General features: G+C 40.9%; 1 long non-coding RNA gene across 1 annotated transcript in view; it reads right to left on the bottom strand.

Moving 5' to 3' along the window:
• Nucleotides 1–8,978, bottom strand: part of LOC137191191 (uncharacterized) — a 16,960-nt gene extending 7,982 nt beyond the window's left edge. Inside the window, exon 1 of the long non-coding RNA XR_010930366.1 lies at nucleotides 8,770–8,978. This is a non-coding gene — a long non-coding RNA (uncharacterized lncRNA). The remainder of the gene's footprint in view (nucleotides 1–8,769) is intronic.
• Between the last annotated feature and the right edge of the window lie 14 nt (nucleotides 8,979–8,992).

The following is an 8,992-nucleotide window of genomic DNA, read 5'->3' as shown; positions in this document are numbered from 1 at the left end:
ATTTTGCTTATAGACATGATTTTGGACTGATGATATGTGCCAGTACCCCTCCCATATCCCAAATTAGTCTACAGTTTTAGGGTTTATGTTATTGGAGTTTTACAACAGTTTGTTCATAAGAGGTCAAAACAAACATAGTGATGTGATAAGTGACATAACCTTCATCAAATGTGCAAGCCAAGTTTGTGGAAAGGGAATGGTTATCACTTCGATACATTTCTACATATAGGGTTTTAATAGGAGAAAATGAAAAGTGTATTTAAAGGAAGAAATTAATTGATTTTTTTTTAATAATTCTTATTATTTTTACATATACATCACTGTGGGACCCCAAACAATGATTTTCAAAAAAACCCCACAAGGGTTTAGGACATTTGAAACTCCTTCAGCTGCAATTTCTGCTCACATTATTACCACCTCTAAACCATAGTCCTATTCTTATCCCTCCCTTTCGTCCATTTCAGAGAAATTCTTATGCAATATAAGAGTGTGGCATGCTGTCAATTTAATCTGGACGGGATGACGTCCATGTCTGTCACAGAGGGAAAGAGACAGAGAGGTGGAGCGAGGCAGAACTACGTAGCTGAACTTTTAATCTTCTTAGTGTCCTCAACTATTTATCTCTCATTCATCTGCCTTCTATCTGTCTGCATCTATCTATTTATTGCATCCATTTAATGTCTGATCCATGTAGTAGTTAATTACCTTTGTGATAGAGGTGACTAAATTTTTACACCTTTCTTGCTGTGAATTTTTCTCCCCTTCCCTGCATCATATACCCTCCATACTCCCTGCACTCTCTGTACCAACCCCTCTTTCCTCCTCCTTTTATGCCCCTTCTCTGTGCACTTCCGTCCCTACCCTCTCCATCCCTCGGCCCCCCTGCAAGGTCGTTCCCAAGGACAGCCTGCTCCCAGCATCCCCTGCGTGATTGGGTGATAGGTATTAAAGGGCCAGTTCCCCCGTCGAGCACATGGCCAGACTCCAGCTCTGCTACGACACTGTCATCCTTCTCATCACTCTTGAGGCTGCTTACTGTACTTGCCACACACACATGCACACAAATACCGGCTCACATGTACATGCAGCAGTGAATCCAAAGACACACTCAGCCAACACACGACGCTGACAAAATATCTGACACACTCACATACGTCTCTTAAATCAGGTCGGGGGCTGCTGCTTGCTGTTCTCTACGTATGACAGGTCACTTATCAGAGTGACAAAAGATGCTTACCTGCAAAATGTGCCAATGCACACAGGCTATGAAAAGTAAAACACTCAACCCATGCTCACAGACAACTAGCATCGTCTGAACCAAGCACACCTTTTCCTTTACGATAAGTGAGTGTGACACACTACAAGCTCAGCAGACCTGAAAAGCACAAAGCAAACAGCTTCAAAGCAGCTCGGGCAGCTAGACTGTCAGCAAAATGGCCACCACCAGTGAGTAAATTTAGCTAAACGTGCTGTCTGGGAGGGAGAGAGGATTTAAAGGAGGTGGATAAAACATGAGAGTATTCTGAAATATTCCTAAAATCTGAGTGCACCATTTAATAGGTTTTACAGTCCATCAGCTCCCATCTTAGGTGAAATGCTCATGTGCTAATCTGCTGGATAATAATAGTACCCAAAAGCCATTTTCCCACATCCTAGTGACCTCATTTACAAAGCAATTTGACATTTGAGCATTAAATATGAATGACTGTACTTTGTTCAAGAATTTCATCTCATGGTGAGCAATATTTGTTGAAGAACAACTTAGCCAAACATAGAAATTTCACTGGAAAAAATACCTCTAACTTGTATACAAATAAATGACTCTTGTAGATGTACTACTGATGATAAATTAAACCTTGAAGTTTGGCCAATTTGGACTGTTTGTTTGAAATTTGTGTTTAATTAATTTTATTTACAGCCAGCATCCAATTAGCTTAGAATAAATAGTGGAAACAGCTAGCTGCGTCCAAAGCAGTTTAAGATTTTTGGCTCCCATTCTCACACACACACACACACACACACACACACACACACACACACACACTCCCTAACCATAGGGAGCAATATGGGCTCAGTGTCTTGCCCAAGTTAAACCCAAACACGTTACATGTCATTTGTTTAATTCATACAGAAACAGAAGTGTAAAAACAATATGTTGTAGTTTTATGAGGAGTTATGCGTCGGGACTATTTCTTGGTTAAACGCAGTAACTTCTAAAAGTCTTGTCATCACAGTGAGACTCCCCTGTAAAATCACAATTTGTTGTTTTTAAGTTTGCACATGTCAATTAGTGAGCTTTAGAGGTGCTGTAGGCAGATTTTGTTACCTTCATATGGAGCCAAGTTAGCGGTTTCATCCTGTTTCCAGTGTTTATGCTAAGCTAAGCTAACTGGTTGCTGGCTGTATCAATCTTCTCATCTCATGGTTATCTTTCACCTGTTAATGGCAGGAGAGCTTACTGTATATCATAATAACTTATGTTAGTGCATATAGTTTGGTGACATCACATGATTTTTGTGGGCCTTTAATTAATTCATCAGAAGATTTTACTGTGAGAATAAGGTGTTGAAAAAGCAGCAAGTGAACAAATATTGAAAGAAAACACACAGTCCATTGGGTGAAACCCTCTGGCAAAGCATTTCATTTCAGCTACTTAGAAAGTAATGAACAACCTACATTTTACTAATAACCTTGAGAATTTACACAAATGCTCATTCCTTGACTGAAATGCCTCAGTGGAAACAGAAGCCTTAGAGTTATTTCTGAAATCCCCTGTGAAAAACTGTCAAAATTAGGCATTCTGGCTGTTGTAAGAATAACCTACGACTTCAAAGAAATCATCTGCTTACAAGGTAGGGATGATTTTAGCATTCATGGAGTCTTAATGGAAGTTTAAGAGCGCTTTAAATGCAAACTGAGAATAAATACCTACTAAAAGGGAGTTACATAAAATGGAAAACAAGTGGATGGATGCTTGCTTTCTAATGGCCTTGCAGGCTGAGAGACTTCATTAGATGCACTTTGGTTTTACTCATAGGTCTTTCAATCATTGCTCTGTGTTTATAAAAAGATGTTACATTGAAACCACTGAGCAGCTGATGATCTTTCAGGGAAAATGCATTAGTAAAGCCACCTGAATGCATTGATGTTTTCAACAATTAAATCCACCCACATCAGGAGATAAGAATGTTTATGAAAGAGCACAGACAGTTCAATGACGGATTTTATAAACAGCAACCTCACATTAGCAGCAATTCTTTGTTTGCTGTCTGCAGAGATGTCTCAAACAGGCATGTCTGGCGTTTTGTACTGTATAGCTAAGATGTGAGTGGAGTAGTAATAAAAACCCTGTAGTGTTAAAGGTAGAGTGGAGCAGGGTTTTGCTGCAGTGCTGGTGGTGCTGAAAGGACAGCTACCAGAGAAAGGAAAGGAGGGGTCAATGGGGACAGAGGAAGGAGGAGAAAATGCTTTGGAACCAGATTTACAGTTTCACAACAGATGGATGGAGAGAGGAGGTGACTGGATATTATTTAAAGTAGTGGAATGTGTGCATTTTGGTTCATTAACCCATGAATTGGTGAATAAGTCTGATATGATCATCTATGTGTGCACAAATTCTGGATGTACAGAGAGTACTCTTTACTTTCTGTGAACCTTTTCAATGTCAATCAGCTCCTCCTGACTTATTTACCCTTCCTGACCCTCTTTTATATGTTTCCTCAATTTTAATCTTCAATTTTTTCTCTCTCTATTTCTCAAATTCAATTTCAAATAGGTTTTTTTTTCATGAAAGACATTTTGACTTGTCACAGCAGGAAAAGCACAGGTGTAATTAATAACAGGATTAATGACACATGTCATTAAGTGTCCCAGGTCTACGGCCCTTGCGTTGTGCATGCTGGCTTGACGTCCTGTCTTACTGGGACACTCAAATGGCATGTAGTCGTCATTAATGATATTAGTACCACCTGTGCTTTTCCTGCTATGACAAGTTAAAATGTCATCTGTGACAAAGGTCCATTCAAATTGACTGTTGCCAGGATGTTAAAATACCAAGGTCATGAGTTCAAATCTCATAAAAGAGTACTCAACCAATTTAGCGTTGCACTTTTATACCATAATCAGACCCGCAATTGACAGTTCCCCCCTTTTTTTTTAAATTATCAATATTGGTGCAGCCGAAATGATAATGTGAGATATTGTGTTTTTATTCCAAGTATTCTTGTTGTGGATTAGGGCCACATGTGAAAAATGTATTTGAGTTCTAAGTTTAAAGTCAGAATTCTGACTTTAATCTGACTGTTTTTTCATGTGGCCCTAACCCTCTTCCGTACTTGTCAAACCTGGTGCCTACATTACCCACAATGCAGCTCAACCACTGCCAGCTCAGTCAGAGATTTGAGTGTGTATGTTATGCCAGTAGTGGCTAATGTAGCTTCGACCTGCTAGCCTCAATCAGTGACAACTTTTTTCCCAAATTTTTTTCACAATTTTCTGCACATATAAATGGATTTTGAGTTCAAACAACTCTACATTCCAATGTATTGACAGATTCCTCTTTTCTCTTCTGTTTTTTTGCATTCCTTATCAATTTTCTGATTACAGACTCTGGCCTATCTCCCTCTCTTGTTTTGTCTGTCTTTCCTCTACCATTCCTTTACAAGTAAACCCTCTTTGACTGTCCTGTGTCACTCTTCCCACACTAAATCCTGGAGGAATTTTCCACCACCCACCTGGCTGTTTCCTCCTTCATCTCATGTCTTACTTATTCCTTGTCCTCTTCATCCCCCTCCCTCCCTTCTCACGCCTCATTTCTGTCACCCTCCTTAACCCCATCTGCCTTTCCATCATCTGTCCCCTGCGATCTCAGCCTTCTCCTCTGTCTGTTCCTGTCTCTTCCTCATTTCCTCCCCTCTTCTCCTCTGTCTCTGGCTCTTTTACTCCCTTCTCCCTGTTCTGGACACTGTGAGTGGAACAGAGATTATGTCAGACATTTATAAAACCGGATTAGCTAGGATCACCTTCACACACACACACATACACATGCACACACCCACACCCACGCACTCACACACACACATGCAGATGACTCCCTACATTCCCATACAAACTCTAATTTTGGCTGGCCAAAAGTACAGTATGTGGTTTGAGCTAGAACCCTTAGTTCCAATTTAGGAAAATGTTAATGCTACAGTATATAATGATATTTTTGTCAACAGTGAGCTTCCAACGTTGTAGCAACAGTTTAGGGAGGGCCCTTTTCTTTTTTAACATGACATAATGAAATGGTCTTCCATGTTTGTTTTTGCTGGCTTGCCCCATTGGGATAAATTGGAAACGCCCAACATTAGTGCCCGACCTCACTAATGCTCTTGTGGCTAGAATACAAAAAAAACATCTGATGGAAAGCCTGTCCGGAGAAGATGAGGCTGTTATAGCAGCATATTAATTTCCATTTTGGAATGAGCTGCTCAACAATCACATGGGTGTAATGTTCAGGTGCCTGAGGATGATTTTACAAATCGAGACGTTGCCTCAAAAAAGAGGATACAATTATTTATTGGGAGTTTAATAATGTGCAGACCTCACTCCTTTGTACCCCTGCAGTGATTTTTTTTTGTCTTGCACCTGAATATTTTGCCCAGATGTGCACACACTTCCCTCTTCTGATGTTATGTTCAGGTGTCCATATACTTTTGGCTATGCAGTATATGTATATATAGACACACTGACACATACTGCAGACACACTCACTCTATCTGAGTCTTGCTCACACATATTTTCCTAAACCCTTCACACATGGTTTATGGTACTAAGACCTCATGACATACAGTATTCATCTGCAGCCTTGAGTCATACAGTCCACTTTAGCATCATACTTTCCAAAATCACTGTCTACACATAGTATCACACATGTTTATGGCTGTCTATCACTCTTGTCCTGTGTGTATGGCTATTCTTCAAGACAAAAAAATTCTGCCTCATGTAGATAAGTATGACACAGCACTGTCTACATGAGCATCCACAAGGCAGATATAGTTAGAATAACAATAAGCAGCTTTCTCTCTGTCTCATCTCTCTCGCCCTCTTCTTCTTTCTTTCTTTCTCCAACCTATTCTTTTCTCCCCGCATCCCCCTCACCCATCCCTCAATTTCTGACTCAGCAGAACAAGTCGGAGACAAGGTCATCTGACTGCTGTTGCTGTGGAGACCGAGAATTGGGGGATTTTTCCCTCCCCCTCCTTTCTTGTACTGCAAGGCGAGGAGGTGTGGGGGGCGGGCTGGAATGGTTGAGCAGGAGGGAGGGAGGGAGGGAGAAACATGAAGGTATGACAGAGGTTAAGAAAGGATACTACTGGCAGCCATTTTGGTTGAAATGAGACTGAAAATAACTTTATTAGAAGCACCACAGTGACAAAGTCACACTCACGGGTAGCACAGTGGGCCTCAGGATCAAATTCTATCTATCCTCACTGTATGCATGTCTCACCACATCTGTGGTGCAGGAATTTTGTTAAGCTAAATGGACATGCATTAAAGAAATGAGTTGACGCTGACAGCAAAACAGTCAGAGACAAACAAAAATGGACAAAATAATAGAAACATTTGACAATACAATGCAATATCTCCAGAATTAAATATACCTTATATAACACCATCCACATTATGAGCTTCACCTTGCTGTTTTTATTCAAAGGCTATTGTATTCTAATATGTTTCTGTTATTTTGCACACTCACTGTATAGCTTAATTACACCATTACCACACAAACTATTCTGGGGTAAAATAAAACATATGGACTATTTTATTCGTAAGAACCCTGCAGTGAAATTGGACATTACAAGATTTCATAACACTGTTGTGCTGCCAAACTGCTTTGAATTTAGGGAGGTGCCATATTTTTCTGGTTTCAGTGCTGCTTTCTCTGCTGTGCGTTGCACCTGGATTATTTTTAAGATAAGGCATTCTTTTTATAAATAACCCCCATGACCAGAAAGACAAGAGTCTGATCCACTGATAAATATATTACATGTTCATATTTATGTTGCTTTTCATATACTAGCAGGGACATTTTTACATAGTGGGTGGTAAAAGGCTACCAACCAACACTAGACTGAAAGTTTCAGCCAGTCATTCATATAAACTGTGTAAAGCTGAAGATTGTTGTGCTTCTAAAGATCGTTGTGTTGTGCGTGAATACAGTGAGAGCCACCAAACCAGAGTTGAATTCCTTGTATGCATAAACATACTTGGCCAGTAAAGTTGATTCTGAAACTGTTCTGTTGAAACCAGACCTGGGTCAAACGGTAATGTAAGTAAGTGTCAACATTTTCTTTAACAGCCTGTGAGCGTTGTATGGGTGGGATCTTGAAACTTTTCCCACCCATCTGGTCGTTCAAGAAGGTTACAAAACATCTAATATGATTCACTCACTGCAAAATTAAATTCTTGTTATTTGTTAGCCAGTCGTCTACATGTATTCCAGATAGCTTTAATAATAAAACCAACTGCACCATAGAAGCATCTTTGAAGACATTTGTAGCTGACTGCCCTCTAACCGTGTGCTAACCCTGTTCTGATGCTCTGTTGTCTTATGGTGCTGTGTGGTCATCGTCTGGGCTCAGAGCAAGGAAGCCAGTGAGGCATGGCAACAATCTGCTCCAGGGACAACAGGCGTGACTCTCAGCTTTCCCTTGCAAATCAGCCATTGCTGTGCATGCATGCAAGCCTGTGGGTATGCAACTCAGTGAATCTGCAAGTGTGCTCTTACTGCTGCATCGTCTCTTCAGTGACAACCATAAAGGAAAAACGTGACTAAAGGCCTGCAACGACTACTCATTGCTGCATATGGGCCTGATTCCTCTTGCTCTCGCATGTCCTCTGTCTGTTCGTCTTTCATGCTCTGTCTCTGACTCTCTTTGGCTCTGTTACATAATAATACACAATCTGTCCATCTAACCGTTTTCTTTCCTGTTCTCATATTTTGCTCTCTCTATCCAAGCTGTCCTTGCCCTTGGCATAGGCTACCTCCCTCTTTGTCTCTTTTCTTGTCATTTCCGCCCATCTCTCTTTCTGCCTGTCCTGTGTTCAAGAATGCAGTTTGATTTGTTAGACAAATTCAGTGTGTGGATACTTGCAGGAACTGTCAAGCCAACATGTCAGGAGTCAAAAAACATTTTTATGACTGTCCTCCTAAAAGTCAAGCAGTGCTGCAGCTGCTTAGACCCTTGAGGTTTTTGAGAATCAAGCCAGGTTTGATGCCTTATTTTACTACAGGTACACCCATATAAGTATTTTACCTTTGCCACTGAGTGCTCTACATCAGCTAAAAATGCTGACTCTGCATTGTCAAAACTGCACACCTGCTGATGCATAGGCAGTCAGGTTGCAGGCTGCTTTCTGCAGCTGGCCATACCCTTAATGTGCAGTGATACATTGATTGACTGAGTTGAAGCAATAGGATCATATGTGATTCTGACTTCACCCTGTTTTTTTTTTTTTCTTTTTATCTGCATTTGCCACTCACACACACACTCTCTCTCACTCACACACCATGACTGTATTGCTGTCTCATCTGTCTGCTGCTCCCAGGCCCCTTTACTGAGGTGACATATGGATGTGCACAACATGCTCATGACAGGACCAACACGACTGATGAGACATCCAAGGGTGCTTATAACATGCAATAATGCACACAAATCCACTATCCTATGTTACATAAATACATTACATGAAGAACAAACACAATCACGACAACTAGAATCTAACCTTGTGCGTCCATTTATACAAAATTTCAGCCTAGAGACTCGCGATGCTGCTGGCTGCAAGCCTCGGAATTCTGCAGTAAAGCGGGAGGGGCAGAATTGGCCTTCTATTGGCCCGCTTAAAGAGTGAGATGAAACCAATTGGTCAGCGATCCCATCGCCGATGAGACGCTCCGAATTATGATTGGCTAATTCGTGAGCGGTGGGCGGGTGTAATCGTCCCCCCC

Source organism: Thunnus thynnus, chromosome 10 (assembly GCF_963924715.1).
Source record: "Thunnus thynnus chromosome 10, fThuThy2.1, whole genome shotgun sequence".
In the NCBI taxonomy this organism is placed as follows: Eukaryota; Metazoa; Chordata; class Actinopteri; order Scombriformes; family Scombridae; genus Thunnus; species Thunnus thynnus.
Note: the sequence above shows the minus strand (reverse complement) of the source record. Positions and strands in the feature narration are given on the sequence as shown.